This window comes from Lactuca serriola, chromosome 5, assembly GCF_051521515.1.
Source record: "Lactuca serriola cultivar US96UC23 chromosome 5, Lser_US96UC23_V15, whole genome shotgun sequence".
NCBI lineage: Eukaryota > Viridiplantae > Streptophyta > Magnoliopsida > Asterales > Asteraceae > Lactuca > Lactuca serriola.
The window spans coordinates 326,274,147-326,293,448 of NC_136412.1; the positions used below are offsets into that span (position 1 = coordinate 326,274,147).

At 36.3% G+C, this 19,302-nt stretch overlaps 1 pseudogene; it reads left to right on the plus strand.

Moving 5' to 3' along the window:
- Nucleotides 1-17,999: 17,999 nt before the first annotated feature.
- Nucleotides 18,000-19,091, plus strand: LOC145051950 (putative small nuclear ribonucleoprotein G; annotated as a pseudogene).
- Nucleotides 19,092-19,302: the final 211 nt, after the last annotated feature.

Here is a 19,302-nt window from a genome sequence, read left to right on the forward strand (position 1 = left end):
ATAATGAATCTAAAAGATAATCTGACAAAGTTTCAAGCTAAAGCTGATGAAGGCATATTTTTAGGATATTCGCAAAATTCAGTTGCATACAGGGTGCTAAACATGCGAACAAGAAAAATTGATGAGACTTTCAATTTAACTTTCGATGATTACTATCTTAAACAAACGGATAGTAAATTTGAAAATAAATCAATTCTTGTTGATTCAGATACACAAATTGATAATTCTGAAATAAATGATTTTGATTATGACTTAATATTTGGAATTCCTGACAGGGCAATTAATGCGGAAAATAATGCTCCTGATAATCAAACATCAGAATCCTCAAAACATACTGATGATTCAACAATCACAACAAGTTCAAAATCTTGCGAAAGTGTGCCTGAAGTTCATATGGAGGGGGAGCATACAATTAATAATGAACTCATACCGCAAACTTTCGAGGGGGAGAATGAAAATATGAATCATCAAGTTGAGGGGGAGCATTCACAAATTCAACAAGATCATCATTTTGAGGGGGAGCATCAAGATGAACATCATGTTGAGGGGAGCATGATGAAAAAAAGACAATTAATCTTGATGAAAATGATGAGTTTCATGAACTAAATGATAATTTTTCTGTTGCAGGATCTGAAAATGAAGATATATATGAAGATGTACCATTGGAATTTAATCCTGATTTTCCACCACTTGAGAAATGGACAAGAAATCATCCTAAAGAACAGGTAATTGGCAATCCACAAGATGGTGTGTTGACAAGAGCTCAAATTCGTGCGAAAAATGAGGTACTGAATGCGAACCAAGAACTGTGTCTGTTTAATGTCTTTATTTCGAAAATAGAGCCAAAGACAGTAAAGGATGCTATGGAACACTCAGATTGGGTTGTTGCTATGCAATCTGAACTGGCTGAATTTGAACGAAACAAGGTTTGGAGATTAATTCCTAAACCTTCTGATGTTTCAATTGTCAGATTAAAATGGATTTTTAAAAATAAAACCGACAAAGATGGCAATGGACTAGTTGTTAAAGGTTATTCGCAACAAGAAGGAATAGACTATGAAGAAACATTTGCTCCTGTTGCAAGACTCGAAGCAGTTCGCATATTTTTAGCTTATGCAGCTCACAAAGACTTTGATGTTTTTCAAATGGATGTTAAGTGTGCATTCTTAAATGGAGAACTTGAAGAAACAGTCTATGTTGAACAACCACCAGGATTTATAAATGATGAACATCCTGATCATGTCTACATTCTAGACAAGGCAGTGTATGGATTAAAACAAGCACCAAGAGCCTGGTACGCAACACTTACAAACTTCTTGAAACAATCTAAATTTAAACAAGGATCAGTTGACCCCACATTATTTCGCAAGAAAGTTGGGAATCATCTATTGCTTGTTCAAATTTATGTTGATGATATTATTTTTGGCTCAACTGACCCAACATTGTCAATTGAATTTGAAAATCTAATGAAGAGTCAATTTGAAATGAGTATGATGGGAATAATTAATAATTTTCTTGGATTGAACATAAGACAGATTAGGGATGGAATTTTAATCAATCAAGAAAAATACACGAAGAACTTGCTTGAAAAGTTTGGAATGACCAACAACACGAAATTGAGAGTACCAATGGCAGTGGGAACAAGATTAACTCCTTCGTTAGATGCTCCTTCTGTTGACTTAACACTTTATCGAAGCATGATAGGGTCTTTATTGTACTTAACTGCAAGTAGACCTGATATTATGTTTTCGGTATGTAATTGTGCTAGATATCAATCTAATCCCAGAGAACCTCATTTGACTGCAGTGAAAAATATTTTTCGCTATCTTAAGGGAACGGTTTTGTTAGGACTTTGGTATCCTTCGAAATCGGGATTTTTCATTCAAGCTTTTTCAGATTCTGATCTAGGAGGATGTACTTTGGATAGGAAAAGTACGAGTGGTGGATGTCAACTATTGGATGGGAAGTTGGTAAGTTGGCAATCGAAGAAGCAAACTTGTGTGGCTATGTCAACTTCGTGACTATGCAATAAACATGAAAAAGATTCCCTTGTATTGTGATTCGCAAAGTGCAATTCACATATTTCATAATCCAGTACAACATTCAAAGACAAAACACATTGCTCTTCGATATCATTTTATCAAAGATCATGTGGAAGATGGGAATATTGAAATTCATTTTGTTAAAACAACTAAACAACTTGCTGATATTTTTACTAAACCTCTTGATGAAAAATCATTTGTAAGAATTTTAGCAGGTTTGGGGATGATCAATGCGAATTCAATTTTAAAATATCAAGAGTGAAAGGTTCATTCAGGAGTTAAGAGTCAGAATCGTTCAGAAGTTACTGTTCATCTAGACGCTTCGCATGGCTTCGCATCCACATTTCTTCTCATTTGCACACATGACAACTAAGGTTAGGTTTACGATTCATTAGGAATTAAAAAAAAAAAAAAAAAAAAAAAAAAAAAAAAAAAAAAACAACAACAACAACAACAACAAAACAAAAAAAAACTTGAAAAATCCAAAAAGATTTTATGTTTATTCATTTTCGTTTTTTTGAAAAATCAAAAATCCAAAAAGATTTTATTTTGTTATGTTTTTATTTTTGAAAATTTTAAAAATCACAAAAATATTCTTTAGTGTGTTTTGAGTTTAGTCCAGGGCTTAATGCGAAGAGGTCATGCTTATATGTTTCTATGGGAAGGTATCATTTTTTTTTAATTTGAACTAGTTAGGATGTCCCTAGAAGCATGCTGCAGCATGTTGACTCAAGCCTCATATGACTCTATGTGTGAGAAAAGAAAGCCTTAATGAAATTATCACATGAAAATTTCTTCCCAAAAGGCTTATATTCGCATAAGTCAAAAGAGCTACCTTACTCTTCTCATATGAGTTAAGAGTTTTCTGTTTGGTCCACAAATAACAGAGGTACATTCGATCTTATAACCAATCTTTTTCATCTCAAGATTCTACACACAAAGACGTATGTCCGAGAGGTCTCTGATCAAACCCATCGAGACTTAGATATACACAAATTATGTGTTTATGATCTGACATCATGAGTCTGCGATGAAAGTGAAACCCAAACATCATAAACTTTAAGGAATTGACGGGGAACATAGTTCCAGATTTTAACGAAACTTTTGTTTCAGTACCAAAATTTCGAAACTCCAAATCATATTCAATTCGCATGTGTAGTCTTGATCAAACATTCACAACCCACGATGTTTGTTACCCAACAAGATCCAGTACAAAATTTTTTATGAATATGATTTACGTGTGAGTTTCATTCGCAAATCCTAGTCATGATAAATATTTTCAAAAGCTAACTTTTCACTGACTACACTGGTCATACAAGTAATTTCAGTTACAATTTCTCACCTTATGTTAAGGTTGATATGTAATGAAATTTGAAACCAACCTAAAAATATCTTTCAAAAGAAGCCCTTTGATACTTATCAAAAAGTATTCGATTGTAATTCACGGGAAACTACACAAGCTATTGATCATCTCTCTTGATGATTAACGAAGCAACCTTTGCCTGGGGTTCAACTGCCTTCGTGTCAAATTGAATTTATGACATCACAGAATTCCAAACAAAATTTATTATTGTTTCTCATCTTATTTCTTTGGAACACTGCACTCACGAAATCCTTGAGGTTCTGAGTAATACCAACTCAGGCTGATGATTTCGCAAATCTGGCATATGACTTCACTTTATATCCCAAAAGTGAAAGAGCCCTACCTCCATGCGAAGGGTTTTAAAGGTTCAATTTCATAACGGGAAAATTGGCAGGTTGTGTACTCAAGATGATTGGTATTCTGTCCGGTTTTCTAGGAGATGTGACAGTTACTTTTTGCAGCATGGCTACCTTTTGCTGTCATGGTCCGATTATCAAGGTGCCACATCAGATAACATTAAATGTATCCCGCTTTAATTTCAAATTGATTTGGGTTACCTATAAAAGGGGGATCAAGATCATTGTATACGGTTACGTGAACAAAACTCTCATAATCCTAAAGTTCTTCAAACTTTTTCAACTTCATCTCGTTCAAACCCTAACAATGGCCGGTACTCAATCAAACACCGATGAAGTTCTCTCACAAGCACTCATGAAGATACAAAACACCAACTATCTGGTTGATCCCAATGTCTTTTCATACCCAGAAGGATTGAAGATGTTAATAGTTGCCTTGAAAAGATCTCCTCTGTCTACTGCAATGTTCAATTCTTTGTTAGTTCTGATGACTTGGTTGTCATTGGCAGCATCATCGGCTTCATACAACTATGCCACTGATGTTATTACCTTCAATCTGATGAACAACAAAAGGGTTAAACTCACCAAGAAAATGTTCATCGAGTTCTTGAACATTCCCAACAACCCTCCCTTTTTCAAACCTCTCAATTCCCAAATAATCTTTATGTTCAATGAGATGGTTCATCAGCCAGCACTTGAGAAGATTAGTGATTTCAGAAAGTCTGGATTATCCTGTATGTGGAATTTTCTATTTGGAATTTTCCCCAGATGTTTGACAGGAAGAACAGTAGGTCTTGACAGGGGACGTATGGAAGTCTACGCGATGGTGATGGGCTTATACTATGATATTAATGTTGATTATGGAACTCAGTTGTGGAAGGAGTTCGTAAAAAGTTTGGAAAACACTAATCCTGAGAAAGGTATTTCATGTGCAAGGTATTGGAGCCTTATTCTGGAAAAGGTGTATGAAAAAGAGGGAATTCAAGTTCCAGAGGGTGCTGAGGTTGCGGAATTTTCATTGTATCAATTTCTGAAGGAGGTGGAGGATGATGAAAACATTTTTACTCATGTTGCTCGCATTCCAGAAGCGATGCTTCGCAAAGTATCATCCACTCACAAAGTGTTGATACGATACATGAAGACATTTGATCCAACAGTGCAGACTGGGATCTTATTGGAAGTCACTGCCAAAACCCCAAAGAAAAAGAAGACCACCAAGAAGGATGAAAACGTTCAATCTTCGAAACAAAGTCAAGAAGAAGAGGTTCAGATAGAGGAGACCTCGTCAAAATTGAAGAAGCAAACAATACCCTCAAAATCAGGGGTATTGAAAAAGATTTGCAAAACTGAAGTTAGCAGTAAAGGGGTGACAGTTCATAGTATTCCAGCTCCTGTTTCTCCAGGATCAAAGAGGCAACGAGCTCAGGATGTTGCGAAACAGATGCAACAAACTCTATTGAAGAAGCGAAAGTTGATTATTCGCAATGAGTCTTCTGATGAAGAGGTGGTTCCAGACACTCCACCAGTTTCTACACCGGTAACCGCTTCTCTTCCACCTGTTTCCATTACAAATGTTTCGCAAATTTCCACACAACCCATTTCACTTGAAACAGTCACTACCAAATCAGTTTCTGAGGAGGTACCTATTTTTGATACGGTTGTCAACGTATCTGATACGGCGGCACCTATCACAAGTGTTGAAACCACTCTGCCCATTAGCCTACCTGTTACATTACCCATTTCATTACCACCAGTATCACTTCCAACTTCTATCCTTTCTACCTCATCCATTTTTGACCATCCTCTACAAAATCCATTCACAACCTTATTTCCATCACAATCACCTGAAACTCCTCAACCTTCGCAACCCATGTCTGATAATGAAACTGAAGGAGGAGCTTTTGGAGGAGTATTTGAAGATATACACTTTGATTCAGAGGAGGAGGATATACCTGATCATATGCTTATGACAGGAAAGCAATTCAAAGTCCCGAATCAAAAGTTGAATGCCATTATTCAGTCATAAGCTGATTCTGGCAGAATGGCATCCATCTCAGGATTGGAAGTTGATGTCATGATCAAGGCTGCTGAGAAAAGAATACTTGATAAAGTTGATCAGACAGACAAGAACAATGAGCTTCGCATTAAAGCTCAAGGGAGTTCATTCACTGGAGTTGTTAAGGATTTACAAGTTGTTGCAAAAGAACGTCATGTTCTGTTTGTGCAGGATGTAAAGAAGGTTCGGGAGGATGTGAACTTCAAAATTGAAGAATTAAAGACTGAACTTACGAAGGAGCTTCAAGCTATTACTTCTAAACAGATAGAAGTACGGAAGAGGGTTGATGTAGTTATCTTAGACATCAACAAAGTTATTGTTGCTTCTATCTTTGAAGCGAATCACAAAGAAAACACGGAGAAGTTTGATCAGTTGATTCAAATGGTGACTGAGTTGAAAGCCTTAGTTTCGCAATCTTCATCTTCGTCTATTCTCACTCCTGAATTCTTGTCTCTCAAAGTCAATACTTTGGAACAAGAAATTCAGAAGGCACTTGCTCCGATTGCGAACTTTACCTCTTTACTACCGAAGAGTACCCCACCTGCTTTCACAGGGGTGCAAGGGGGAGAGAAAAACTCAAGTAAAGAAGATGATGCGAAGACTGTGGGGAAAGTGATATCTACTCAGCTCAAAACTACTCTTCCAATATTCACTATGCCGATTTCCTCAACAAAAATAACCACAAGACCAATAGCCAAAGGAATAACTATTGGGTCAAAAGAAGGAAGTTCTAGTGCGAAACCTCCAACTGATGATGTGGGAAAAGGGAAAGGGATCTTGTATGAAAAGTCGAATGAGGAAAAGAAAGCTGAAGCAGAGGTTGAGATGGAAAAGCTGAGGCGAGTTCAAAGCATAATGAGGCAAAGGGCAAGTGATCCTCCCACAATGAATAAAGGCGATCTTGCGAAGTTGTACTCTTATGAAACTATAGAGTCGAAAGTGGTGGGAAGGGAGATGTATGAATTTGAGAAAAAGCCAAATAGAAGCTACGATATTGCGAATTCGGACAAATGCCAGTTGGATTTTCCGATAAATGAAATGCTTTTCATAACAGCTCAGTACAAGATTAGCGAGAAGTTTGATAATGCTGATGACTACATACACATGAAAATCAGATTTCATGCTGTATTGGGAAAGAATCCAGATGAAGTATGGTCTTTAATGAAGATCAAAAAGGTGTTGATGATCAAGAAGGATACGATGTTTGAAGACATGCTTCAGAATTTTCGTTATTTTGTTATTCGAGCTGATAACAAGCAGTATGACTTCACAATAGCTGACTTCCTTCTGATGAACTGCAATGATCTTATTCAAGTGGGTCTTATTTTGAAACATATGGAAGACCACAAGCTCAAAGGATCGGAAACTGAAGTGTTTAGAATCGGGTTCGCATATGTCAAGACTTTTATCGATAATTACTTCGATTGTTTGGCATTAACCGATGAAGAACTCGCAACGTCTTTGGGAAGAGAAGTGAATGTCCCATGGGAAGATACCTTGACCCAGGCAGCATTATCTAAGTATGTTGTTGGGGAAATATGCCTGAAACCATTTGGCATGGTATTTTCAGGAAAAGATACGAAAGGGAAGCCCAAGAAATTTTTGTTCAAAGTCTCAGAAGTTGAAAGATATACTTCTTCGCAATATACGAATTTTATTGTTCGTATGAATAACTGCAAGAAGAATAACGAAGGAGACAAGAGGGAGCTTAAGAAGGTGACTTCTTGGTATTGTGAAGTGCGAAAGACAATTCACTCAGCTATTTAGAGGCTTATGGACTGAATAGTTTTGACTGTTTACAAAGGGGGAGATTGTAGAGTCTTAGTATTGTAAAAAGTCGAAGTGGTTGTTTCTTTAGTTTCGCATATTAGTTATTTTACTAAGTCACAGTTTATGCAAAATGTATTGTAATAGACTTAGTATATTTTTTGTACACTCATGTTTCCTATAAATAGGGACTGAGGATAGAAGTAGAAAAAACTTTTGAACTCGAGTATTCTTTCTGCTTAAGCTTTGTAATCAGTCTTCATCAATATAAGATCTGATTAATATTTACTCGTTGTGTTCTTAATTTTCATTCATTCAATCATAATTGCTTTCATAATCTCGATAACAATTCTCTTCACTTTATACCTCCAAAAGCTTTTAAATGTGAAGGAAACTCTGGATCTACAAGCTCCAAGCCCAACAATCCTCAATTGTGTGCTTCTCCTTCTTCCACAATGCTCCAAGAACACTTTAAAGGTTCAAAAGAAGCTCTAGAAGTTTAAGTGTAACACCCATAAAATTTACGCCAAATTTAAACTTTTAGTGCTAACAAAAGAGTCAAATAGTAATTGTTTTTACAAAACATTTCCAATTCATTTATCATCTGAGTGTCCCAAAATAGATCATGAGGATGAGGAGCGGTACAGTCACGCCTTCGCCTTCCCTCGCTCTCCTGAAGTACCTGAAACAATAAACTGAAAACTGTATGCCCGGGGGTTAGTGAGCTACCCCCAAAATACCAATACCACATTGGCATAACCATACCCATAACGATCAATCAAACAACATACATACTGGGCCATCGGTCGGACTAGTCCGCCGTACTGGGCCTACAGTCTATCTGAATCTATCCCGAGCCTTCGGCATGACTGGTCCGCCGCGTGGGCCTATAGTCTCCCCGGACCGCTCAGAGGGTGTGTTGGCCTTCAGCACAAAGCAGGACCGCCTCAACCCAACCAACAAGCAACAAACCATGTACGCATACTATCATATATTGGCATGTACACATAGCAAACATATCTATTTCATTGACCATCAATCAAAGATTTCACTCATAGCTAGAGTATCGACCTAACAAGTCACTAACCAACCAATCCTCACGGATCATAAAAGCATAACATACTATCTATCCTGATTCCGATCCTATAGATCAGAATCTTATGCAGCATACCATAACTACCGATCTCTAGTATAACAACCATCCTAACAGTATAAATTCCAGCAAAGCAATAACATAACACCCATCCTAAACCAGTATGAAATCTAACATGGCAATAACAAAGCAACCATCCTAACCCAGGATGTAATTCATAAAGGGTCGGCCTTGGTGCCGTAGACCCTATAGATATAGTGAGGATAACTCACCTCGCAGATGTCGATAGAAATGCAACTCCAACTATCGGATCACTTGACATCGGCTCCACCACCTATAACCATAGCACAATATAGTCATAAGTTCTTACCCTTATGAGACATCCCATAACCTCTTAGAACTTCCTGATCAAGGTCAGAGTCCTTAGTCAAGGTCAACAGCCCATGTTGACCTCTACTTGCCGAGTGCACTCGGCCACTCGCCGAGTTCATGGAGCACATTCCAACTTGCTGAGCCACCGGAGTGACTCGTCGAGTTCCTTCAAATCCTGATCGATCCTTAAGGGCCACCCGTCGAGTTTCCTTCCTGCAACTCGACGGGTACACACGCAAGTCTATCCAGGGGAAAAGTCATCCGACTCGCCGAGTTGTTCTTCAACTCGTCAAGTTTTATGGCGATCTTCATTGGACTCGCCGAGTTGTTCATCCAACTCGCCGAGCTCAATGACCATCTTCATGGGACTCGCTGAGTCACCCTCGCGACCCGTCGAGTCCATTCAGTCCTCTTTCCATACAGATTTGTTTTGAGCCATGCAGCGGCTCCAAATCATAGATCCAAGCTTCTAGGGCATACTTATCACGTAAAGTTGCAAACTTTACGTACATGCATGGCTATAAGGGCTCCAAAAGTTTATTTTAAGTTCTTAATGGAGTTTCTAGTCCAAGAGGGACTTCATCTACAACCAATACAGCAACTTTATGACTCTAGCAGCCAAGGAGGGTCCAGATCTGAAGTTACAACTTCAGATCTAGCCTATAGGTCAACATCCCAACTTGAAAATCCATAAAAAGCCCTAGAACTCAACAAGAGGATAGAAAAGGAATTAAGAATGGCACTTTGATACCTTCAAAAGATGCTAGCTGAGGCAAAACCCGTTTCCCCCTCCTTTCTTGCTTTAATTTCCTTTGCACTCTTAACTCCCTTCCTCCAAAATCCTCTCTTCCAAGCTTCAAAACCACTCCAACGCACACACACACGAATTAGGGTTTATAAGGGCTCTCAAAGACTGTAAGGAAGCCCAAAGGAGGCTGAGGCTCCTTTTAAATAGGGCACAAACCCTGGGATTTAGGGTTTCATCTGCCAACTCCTACTCGCCGAGTCCCAATAGTGGACTCGTCGAGTAGGTCACTAAACACGCGTTGTCACCCCGCTCCTAATCGACGAATAGGTTGACCAACTCGTCGAGTAGAGCTTAATCCGGAAATTCATAATAAAGAAATACCTGAGGATCGGGGCGTTACATTAGGGTTTTCGAAATGACGGAAAGGGGGAATGGAGGCTGGTGATAAGGGAGGCCTCAAGGTTTATAAGTGTTGGATTAGGTGTCTAAGCCAATAACTAAATCGGTATATACTTAAATTATTAGCAAAGTCTTTTTGGGTTGCCCTCAAAACTAGTAATTGAATAGGATGATTTTTAGAGAGAGAAGAGAGAGAGAGAGACTGATTTATTGATTTATTATACGATTAATAATCAGCAATAAATGATTTATTAATATATTATGAGAATAATATATTAATTATAAACAGTATTATTTAATTAAGAATTAATTAGAAATTAATGATAATTAATTTTAGGATTAATTGGATTAATTAAAAGTACAAGGACATAAGTTGTAACTGTTTAATAGTTGAACAAAAGGGTTCCAGAACCTTCCCCATAGAAGGTGGATGGTTTTCGGGGAATATTCTAGGGTTTATGGAATATCTCTTGAAGATAATTAGGAAACCAGATAATTACCCGATTTGAAATATTATTATTGTAATCAAGTAAGGGTTATTTAGGGTTTTCCTAACAACTATAAATAGGGACTTACACCTTTCATATTTTGGCCATCACTTCTCTCAAAAGGATAGCCGAAAACATACACCCCCTCTCCTCTCTCTTCAAGTTTCCTAATTGTTAGGGTTTGAGTGTGAACCATCAGAGACATGAGATTTCTGGTGCTTGCTTCCAAAAGCTATTGAAGAAGGATTTGATTTGTTATTTACAACAATAAATAGAATGTATGTAAACCCTAACCTTTTATGTTTTTCAAAATTAATAGGGTTTCCATAGGGTTTTGTTGATGTTCATAGTTTATAGCTTTCAATAGTGAAAACATAGATCCAATTAGGTTCCATGTGAACTTAAGGGTTAAGTTATTTTCCGCCACATGATTTTGTATCCTATAAAACCTAACATTGGTATCAGAGCCACATGTTTTCAATTGATTTGCATAATAGGTGAATAGATCAACTTATGATTTATTGAAGTTAAACCATAAGGGATATAAATTTCGACTTGGGCAAGGGTTCTTGAAACCCTTGCTTCCTCCATAAGTTTCGAAAATATGGTAGGGGTAATAGGGTTTCCATATTTGATAATTATTGTTTTAATTTGTTAAAATATAATAATTAAAATTGAATAATCCTTGTACCCCTTAATTTTTGAAAACCTAGTTGGGTAATGATTAGGATTAAATTCAAATTATTTAATTAATAGTTTAATAGTAAATAATTATTTAATCCTTATATGATTTAAATTAATTTAATTAATAATTAATTAAAAGGCAAAGATAAAATCAAAATTGGTTTAATTTTAAAATTAAATTAATTTTTATATTAATTTCAAAAAATTTAAAATTAAACCTAGTATTTTAGAAAAGTTTTAAAACACACCTTATATGATATATTATTAAAATTTTAATTATTATATGTATAAGACAAAGTCGGTCAAATCAATTATAGGCCTCATTCACGAAGCCATACGATAAGGGGAGTTTAAGGAAGCTGCCTATAACATGGCCGCTATTTGGTATCAACTCTTACCCACTACTCTCTTGTATGGTGGAGGGTCGTTAACTGTTTGATAGGACATAATCTCATTAATAAGTATAATTATACAAAGTAACTAAATTATTTCAAAAAAAAATCTCACACTTAGTTACTTTAGAAAAAATGTGAAAAGTATGTTAATCCATAAAATTGCACATTATACTTTACATGTAGTTAGTGGAGCGTGTGTGCTTAACCGGCACACTAATAGTGATTATAAAGAGTAATAATGAGCATCTTAAAATTATCATTGTTAATGGAGAGTGTATGTAGCTAATCGGTACATTAATTAGAGATGATAAAATGACATCGAGAGTGCCAAGCATATTTGTATGGTTATTCACATCTTGTTTGTGATCCTCGGTATCCCAGTTACAAATAAAATAGCATAATCTGATATTAAACATGTCATTGATAGATTCAATGAATCTCAAAAGATCTAGGAGTTTCATAGTCATTGATAAATAAAACCGTTTAAGAGTGTCAGATTGTAAACTCAAAGTGATTTATACATAATGTGAGTCGTATAACCATACTTGATATGACTAGAGACCTTTCCAACATTCTTCAGGTGTCGATTTAAATGACATTTGTCACCCTGGGCATGCCTGCCCAACTGTAGCTAGCAGTTCGGGTGTGGGATTGTCAGTCCCGAATAGATCTATTCACAAATCTCACGCTCTCCCTCCAGGAGACTCTGGTTATACTATGATAGGATTTATCCCTATACACCTAAGGATACAGTAGTTAAGTAGTGCCTCACAGTATCGTACAATCTAGTTTACATGTAGTGTAGTAGCGTTCTACCGTAGTGAAAATCCGAATGTATACCGTTCCTAGAGATAATTACAGTTATGAAAAACGTGATAGAGTAGTGGTGCAAACTGTAAAATATTCCTGTTCTTAGTGCATACGTTTAGTAGTGAAAGTTTCTATACTTGTTATGTTTAGAAAAATCTCAAACTATACCGATTATAGTTTGCATGAGTAACGTAGTGAATAGCGAATCCGGAAAACTATGAAATTTCAGTGAAAAACAACCCTTATGCTCAACATAGTACAAAAGGGTTAAAGTATGAGAATTTCATGAGTTTTGAAAACATTTATGTTTAGCTTGTGTCCCTTCCCTGAAAACATTAAAAATACGGAAAAATGTAGGGGGTATGAACTCACCTTGGGTGATTTGAATGAAGGATCGATACAGAATGCGGGATGTTCAAGTGAAGCCTTGAACACGATTTGATCCTAATCAACAAGTAATGACACATAAAGGAGTCAAATGATGGTATTTCACCACTAGATGTGATGAAGAACCATTCTAAGAACTTGGGACTACTTGCACTAAGTGTTAGGACCTCAAAGGATTGCATGAGTGAGGTGTATGGCCACTTTAAAGGTGTGTACGGCCATGGGTGTGTGGCCCAAAGGGTGTGCGGCCGTACACTTATGATGGGAGATGCCTTTGAGGTGTTTTCAAGGTCCATACTTGCATCCATGAAGTGTCCTAGGCCCATACTTGGTTGTAGTACAAGTTTAGGGTCTTAGAAATGGGTTTGTGGTCCTATGGTGTGTGTGTGTGTATGGTCGCACAAATGTGTGTGTTTCCGCACACATGAGTGTGTGGCCCCACACAGGAGTGTGCTGCCGCACACATGGGTGTGTGGTCGCACTCCTTCAACAAGATGAAGAACATGACGAGACTTTCATGATTCAAGGCCTAGATCAAGAGGTTCTTCATGCACAACAAGTTAAGGGATGGATTACTCACGTTTTTGAAGCCTTGGGAAGGTTCAAAGATGGAGAAACTTGAGAGGAAATGATGTTGTGTGCTGCCAAGGTGCTAAAGGAATGAAAGGAAGGGGGCTACCCTTTATATAGGAGTGTGAGTGCTGTCAAAAGTGAGTGTGCTGCCAAGGGAGTGGGTGTGCGGCCGCACACCCGTGTGTACGGCCGTACACTCCTCCAAGAGGTGTGTATGGCCCAATTTTCTCATTATTCAACACTCCGACTCATTTCTAAACTCAACCTTGGTTATATATACAAGCTTAGAACACTTAAATGACCCCTTGAATAGCACTAGAAATCGACAAAACAAGTTGAATATTGATTGAATTGATTAATTGTGCAAGATTGAAATTCCGGGTTGTCACATAAGGGATATAAAGAAAAGACTAATTGGTCTTAGAAAAAAAATACATACTGGGATAAGGTACTAAAACATTTAAGTATGAAAAATTCCAAGAAATGAGAGCCACCTATTCAAAGCAATTCCAAGTTGAGTAAGACTCAAAGCCCAAGTAAAAATGAAGAGATAAAAGAAATGAGTCGAGTCCCATATACTTTAGTTGTAGGATCGATAATGTATGTTATGACATGTACTCTCCCTGATGTGTCTTTTGCTTTATGCATGGTTAGTCGCTTTCAAAGAAATCCTAGCAGAGCTCATTGGATAGAAATGAAAAACATTCTCAAGTATCTGCAAAGGACAAAGGACTTTATTCTAGTCCTTGGTTGCAGTGATGAGTTAAGAGTATGTGGGTGTAGTGGAATGTGTCTTTTGCTTTATGCATGGTTAGTCGCTTTCAAAGAAATCCTAGCAGAGCTCATTGGATAGAAATGAAAAACATTCTCAAGTATCTGCAAAGGACAAAGGACTTTATTCTAGTCCTTGGTTGCAGTGATGAGTTAAGAGTATGTGGGTGTAGTGGCGCTAACTTTCAAACAGATAGAGATAATCTTCGTTCTCAATTTGCCTAGGTGTTCCTATTAAATAGTGGAGTGGTTACTTGGAAAAGTTCCAAGAAAGATACGGTGGCTTATTCTACTTGTGAATCAGAGTACATAGCAGCGAGTGAAGCATCAAAGAAGCGGCTTGGCGGAAAAACTTTATCGGCGATCTCGGAGTAATTCCGACCATTCAGGAGCCAATGTAACTTTTATGCGATAATGAAGGAGCGGTTGCTTTAGCCAAAGAACCGAGATATCATGGTAAGTCCAAACATATCAATAGAAAGTACCAGTATATCAGACATAGAGTTGAAAAAGTTCATCTCATAGTCAAGAGAGTGTTGTCAGAAGACAATAATGTAGATCCTTTCACGAAGACATTGAGTAGGGTTAAGAATAGTCTACATGCTAGGAGCATTGGTTTGAGAGATGACATTAATTTTAGTAGTTCGATGATTAGTTTGAAACTTGTAGCATAATAAACGTAATTGATTTTCGTGATTGAATAATAGAGATTATTTATGAGTTTGTTTACTGCCTTTGTCAATTATATATTCTTGTGTTTCATTTTCCATTTTTAATCCCTGAATAATTTGATTATTCGAAATTCTCCGGTCGCTCATACTTTAGGAAGTAAACAGTGAATGAAGATTGTCATGAATGGATTGTAGATTGTCTAAGGAGATTAGACATAACATATGTATTGCTGCAACATTCATGAGTACTTAGAAAATGGAGATTTGAGTATTGGATAAACCCACGCTCAGAGAATTACTTCATGGATTCTAGCACGAGTAATTCTAAGACGATAATATCTTATATTCTTGAAACGAAGATATATGAGTTGTAATTTATAAGTCGTTTGTACATTGGTATTACGAAAACGTATCAGTAACTTAATGTTATAAAACGTATTGTCATGTATGATTCGGTGAGTAAATGATACAAGCATATGAGTCAAAGTTTATTTTTTTTTTCCTTTTGCCCTAACAGGAAAAGTGATATATTTAGGCCCCTCGGTGATTTGGTGTTGGGCCCAGTCATGACTAAATTAATGAGTTCAATTAGTAAGTCTTATGAGTTCATCACAAATCGGGAAACAAAATTTTGGACAATGAGATTGATTCTAATCCATGTCTCATGTCTATATGATATCTTGTAGAACGAAGAAATATTTGATCACTTATCTATGACTAATGTCTGATCAGATCAGAGACTGGAGTTGCACTAGGAAGCACCATTTGCTATTAGTTTAGAAGTTATACTGACAATTATAGTTATAGACTTATCCAAGTGGGAGACTGTTGGATTAGATGTCTAAGTCAATAACTAAATTGATATATACTTGAATTATTAGCACAGTCCTTTTGGGTTGCCCTCAAACCTAGTAATTGAATATGATGACTTTTAGAGAGAGAGTTTGATTTATTGATTTATTATATGATTAATAAATAGAAATAAATGATTTATTAATATATTATGAGATTAATATATTAATTAGAAATAGTATTATTTAATTATGAATTAATCAGTCATTAATTAAAATTAATTTTGGGATTAATTGGATTAATTAAAAGTGCAATGACCTAAATTGTAATTGTTCAGTAGTTGAATAAAAGGGTTCTAGAACCTTCTCCATAGGAGGTGGACAGTTTTGGGGGAATATTCTAGGGTTTCTAGGATATCTCTTGAAGATAATTAGGAAAACAGATAATTACTTGATTTTGAATATTATTATTTTACTCAAGTAAGGATTATATTAGGTTTTCCTAACAGCTATAAATAGGGTCTTACACCTTTCACATTTCGTCCATAACTTCACTCAGAGGGATAGCTAAAAATATACCTCCCCTCTCCTCTCTTTTCAAGTTTCATAGTTGTTAGGTTTGTGTGTGAACCATTAGAGACACGAGATTTCTGGTGTTTGTTTCCAAGAGCTATTGAAGAAGGATTTGATTAGTTATTTATAACAATAACTAAAAGGTATGTAAACCCTAACCTTTTATGTTTTTCTAAATTAATAGGGTTTCGATAGGGTTCTTCTGAAGTTCATGGTTTATAGCTTTCAATAGTGAAAACATAGATCCAATTAGGTTGCGTGTGAACTTAACCCTTAAGTTCACCCTAAATAGGCTCTTAACCCTAAAAATTAGGGTTTGGGTTTAGCGGTATTATGCCCTACTTACGCATGGTACACCTTTCGTATTGCATGGAATGCCCACGTCCAATTTCCTTAGCTACGCCCTGCATAGATGCAATCCACGCTCCGCGTAATGGACCAAAATGCAAACAATTATATAATTTAAGCCATAAATGAAAATACATGGGATATGGGTGTTACAGATAAGGCTTAGATGCCTCCGTACTTATGATCGTTTATTTTTCCTTCTCCCCGTTATGTATGATGGCTCAAAACTCACTTAATATTTTTTTTCAATTTATCTAACTACTTCACTTTAATTATTATTTTCTCATCCATCTTAATTTTGTTTTCGACATATAATATACCAAAACAAAAGGATCACAAGAAGAATACAAATATATAACCGTTTATCCACTTTAATAAGGTTTTTGTTCAAGATCCGTGTTAAAATATGAGAAAGAAAACCATTTTTTGAAAATTGGTTAAACCAATTTTTCCAACAAAACCTTAAGTAGATGTATATGTTCTCAAAACTTTTCATGATTCTCCTCCCTCCTCCCTCTGCCCCTCTGCTACTACTTGTTCCCTTAATGTTATTCGGTTTTGGTCCATCTTTCTTGTCACATACCTAATGTTTGGGGGTGTCACTATCCCCCTTACGACTTTACATCGACCCACGTGCTTTTCCATTCATGATTCCTCTGCTACTGCTAGTTCCATTAAGTTCCTTTGATGTTTCTACTTCAACTTACAACTTATTTGATTTTTGGTCCCTCTTCTTTGAGTTTTGTTAGTGGATAACAAAGTTTCATCATGGTAAGGGGAGACAACAATGAAGACACAAGAAGAAGTGTTCATTGTTGGTTTCAACTTCTTGACAAAAAAGTTTTTTAATAATAACAAAATAAATAAATGTTAGTAATAAAACGAACATAAATTCCATTTATTTACCTATTAAAACGAATATAATCGGAAGTCTGGAACCCACTCTTGTATATGTGATACAATATCCATAGTGCTTCTACGCACAATAAACCCCACAAATTTTTGTTTCATTTCTATCGGATTTCCTTTGTTCCTCTTTACACTGCGCTCCCGAGTTCACTAAAGGAAAGAAAAGAAAAGAAAACGAGAGAAACGAAATTAAAGGAGTTGATCTTCGTCTCCTTTCTCTCTGGTTCCTTCTGATTTGGGATGATTTTGGAGGATAGTGTGTAGGGAAAATTAACTTGAATATTATTTTCCTTTCTCTTCCTTTCTCTCCTAAAATGAAACTCAGGAATAAAGATCTTTCTAAATCTTCCCGCTTCCTTTCCTTTCTCTCGTTGGAGTGGAGTGTTAGGGTTTCGCTTTCGTCATGAGCAAATCAGGTCAACGTCCGAATCTCAAGAAGTAAGCTCTTTTTTATCTTTAATTGGAAGTTTCTCTATCATAACTGCTTCGTTTCAACTTTCTTAAACCCTTCTGTTCATCTCACTCAACTCCTAATTTTTACCTTCTTTTACTTTTCAACTTGTTTATAGGTACATGGAGAAACAACTGTAGAGTAAGTTTTCGTTTTTTTAGTGATACCGTTATTCGTTTTGTTGTGTCTAGTAATTGCAATACATTTGAGATATCAATCAACGGAATGGATCGATTATCGTCGTTATTAACAAAATTAGTAAATTAGGGCAAGAAATATCTTTTAGTATTTACAGTCGTACGAGGGTACTATATTATCTAACTCTTGCAAATGAAATATCTCCTATTAAACTGGAATTGTTCAATGGTCGTTACCTTTTGAAGCATTTTAGTTGTCTTCGTGTTCTGAGAGTTTTCATATCATGCATGGAGCATTAAGTTATTTTCTTTCCAAGTACATTTTAGCTTGAATATATAATAGTGGACGTGAAATATAGAGTCTTACATTCTCACTAACATTATTGTTTTACAGTCAAGCTGAATGCCAATTGGACAGTGGTTGGAACACTTTGTGGATTTGACCGGTTCATGAACCTCGTCATTGACAATACAGTGGAAGTCAATGGTGAAGAAAAAAATGACATAGGCATGGTTGTAAGTGGGTTTTTTTTATCACAAGATTAATGTGGTATTTTCTTTTGACCTAATTAAAAAAGAAATGATTTAACAGAGACAGAGACAGTCAAGGAAAAAAGGATTTTCGCATAAAGCCTAATCCTCTTCATTTTTATTTTTTTCAAATTTATCCTCAAATTTATTTTTACCTTCCATTTCCCTAAGTATATGGTCATTTTCTCAAATATATTATAAACATAATTTACCAAGACAAACATTTTATCGATATGGCATTGGGGGAAACAAGGTCTAAAATAGTAATTGGGCTTGAGAAATTGATGAAAATCTCCCTGCTTTGTTTACGCAAGTCATAAGACGGAATAGCGTAGCCATTGTTGAAGCACTTGAGCCAGTTAGCAGATCCCAATGACTCTAAGGTGGTGTTTGTTTAAGAAAAAACATATTCTTATCTCTTATTGCTGCGTGACGCAGCATACGCGCAACACTTTTAATTTCACTGTAGTTTGTTATTTAAAAGACTTTGGGCTTAAAAACCTCTTCTTGTCCTCTGCCCCACATAGTGGCAAAGTCAAGAATTTTGATATGGGGGTACAAACATTATCAATATATATTCTATGTAG